This window comes from Priapulus caudatus, unplaced genomic scaffold (genome assembly GCF_000485595.1).
Source record: "Priapulus caudatus unplaced genomic scaffold, Priapulus_caudatus-5.0.1 Scaffold462, whole genome shotgun sequence".
Lineage (NCBI taxonomy): Eukaryota > Metazoa > Priapulida > Priapulimorpha > Priapulimorphida > Priapulidae > Priapulus > Priapulus caudatus.
Genome location: NW_014577523.1, coordinates 14,346 through 16,984, shown reverse-complemented (window position 1 = coordinate 16,984; position 2,639 = coordinate 14,346). Strand labels below are relative to the sequence as shown.

The 2,639-nt window shown below is 47.0% G+C and overlaps 1 protein-coding gene across 1 annotated transcript in view; it reads right to left on the bottom strand.

Annotated features, from left to right (window-relative positions):
• Positions 1–2,639, bottom strand: part of LOC106810679 (SUMO-activating enzyme subunit 1-like) — a gene marked incomplete in the record, with an annotated part of 30,504 nt that overhangs the window by 22,339 nt on the left and 5,526 nt on the right.

Here is a 2,639-nt window from a genome sequence, read left to right as displayed (position 1 = left end):
ACCAACTTCAGAAAGTTGGTGGACCTGCACAAAAATTTGGTCAGCTTATTTACTAGCAGTGAGTAACAAAATAGTATATTTATAAAGATAACCATTGGAATTAAAACAGCATACGCATAACAAGGAGTTAATGAAGACAAATAGTGTCTTCATTAACTCTTGATGTAACTTAATTAGAGTTGGTCAAATAATGTTTCAATCTCTAGGAATGTCGGGGGAGCTTCTGGGTAAGGTTTTACTTTCGTTTTACTCTTCCCCAGTCCACAGTACCCCCATGCATAGATCTATCAATGCTGCCGCACATCCACAAAGTTACAAGTGCCTAGAATCTTCAAGTATATACAGTTTACATTTCTTCTAAATATCTACCTGAATAAAAACAGTCCACTTTCTACGTAACGAATTCAGAAAACAGCTTTGATTACGTGCGTGTCAGGTGTCACTGGTCGTGCCCTAACTTCCCACAATAACCCCTGCGATATATAAACTTATTGTTACGCGGTTATAAAAACACATTGATTTCTTATAGACTATCGCGAGTTTTTGTTTGTGTGCGAATCATGCGTTGAAGGAGTTCATGCAGCTCTAGATGTTTTGGATACCCTAGCTGTCTACGTTGAGGAATGAGTCGTAACGCTGGCGGCGGCACGGGAGCGATTTTTTCTCGTAGCTTCCAAAATTTTCGCTCTCGTAATTGTTGTTACCAGAGCGCTTTGAAAGCTGACGGGAGCGAAATCGCTCGCCGCTCCCGTGTATTTTTTTCGCTGGAACACACACAGCAGCCACCTGCTGAACATGGCCAGTAGCAGTAGTTATTATAGCAGTGGCAACAGTATGAACAGCTATTCCACCCGGTGCTCCCACCAAGATATTGGTCTTTAACTCAGACTATCAAAGCTCAGTGTGCGTCACTGACCTAATAATTAGTTAATAGTATTAACTTGTCAGATAAAGGTTGTGCCTATAACGTTTTATGGCTCAAATTTAAAAAAAGGCAAGAATTAACTTTAAATTATAGCAGTTAGAAAGTCTAAAACACTACTGCAAAATTAAGGGTGTGAATGTGTGGGTTTTCCCACACTCCATTTTTGAAAAAGGTTTACTCATTAGTTGTGCATGCAGCACAATGTCATGACGAGGGCTAGCTCCAAAAAACGGTCATACATCAAGAGACCGTTTCAAATTCTTGGTACATAAAAGCTTGTAGTTGGCTCAGTATCAGAGTTCTCCAAGCTTTTTCATTATAGCATGTGGGTGTTGCCATTACGGTCCTATTTGCAAATCGCCGAAGGAGGTTTGCGTGCTAGGGGGGTCCGGGGGCATGCCCCCACCCCCCCGGGAAATTTCAGCACATGTGGCGGCTATGGTAGTTAGAGTGGCGAGTGCATTTTAGGATGGCGGGGCTCGACGATAGCCTGGCAGGCCGCCAGGCTATAGCCTCGTCTACACGATGAACCTTAACTCGAGTTAAGCGTTAACTCGAGTTAGCGATTATGTAGCGTCTACATGACAACACCCGATAGCGATTATTACCGATTTATTATGCGTGCGTGCGTGTGTGTGCGTATGCACGTATACGTGCGTGCGTGCGTGCGCGCGTGTGCAGGTACATGTTCGTGCGTGCGTGCGTGCTTGTGCAAGTACATGTGTGTGCATGTGTGCGTGCGTGCGTCCGTTTGTGTGCACGTACACGTGCGTGCGTGCGTGCGTATGTGCGTGCGTGTGCATGTGCACATAGACGTGCGTGCGTGTGCGCGTGTGCAGGTACATGTTCGTGCGTGCGTGCGTGCTTGTGCAGGTACACGTGTGCATGTGTGCGTGCGTGCGTCCGTTTGTGTGCACGTACACGTAAGTGCGTGCATGCGTGCGTATGTGCGAGTGCGTGCGTGCGTGCGTATGTGCGCGCGTGTGCATGTGCACGTAGACGTGCGTGCGTGCGTGTGCACGTACGTACACGTGCGGGCATGCGTACGTGTATGTACACGTACACGTGCGTGCATGCGTGCGTGCGTGTGCAGGTACATGTTCGTGTGTGCGTGCGTGCTTGTGCAGGTACACGTGTGTGCATGTGTGCGTGCGTGTGCATGCATGTGCGTACACGTACATGTGAGTACACGTGCGTGCGTGCATGCATGTGCACGTAGACGTGCGTGCATGAGTGTGTGCGTGCGTGCGTGCGTGTACGTACATCGTACTAGTGTTGCCGCCTATCGTGGAGTTATGTACTATTCGCTAACTCGAGTTAAAAGCGTCTACACGGGGCGGGGCCTTAACTCGAGTTAGCTTAACCTCGATCGACTGGCGAGGTTAAGCTAACTCGAGTTAACGCTAAAGGCCGGCGCACAACTACCCAGAAATCGGTCCAATTAAAAAATCTCTTCATCGTTTGTAAAATCGGCTCAGCGCGACGCCTTCCGATAAACACCCGCACACCTACGATAAAATTGGTTATTTTGTTGATGGTAGGCGCCTTTTTGAATGTCATGTGACATGGGCATGTTCAGCTATTGGCTGTTCCAAAAATCGCTTCAAAATAATCGGTTCAAAATCAAACATGTTTGATTTGGAACGATCACCCGATAAAAATAATCGTAAGTAAAATCGTCTACAAATGAACGCGCACACCTACCCGATATCAG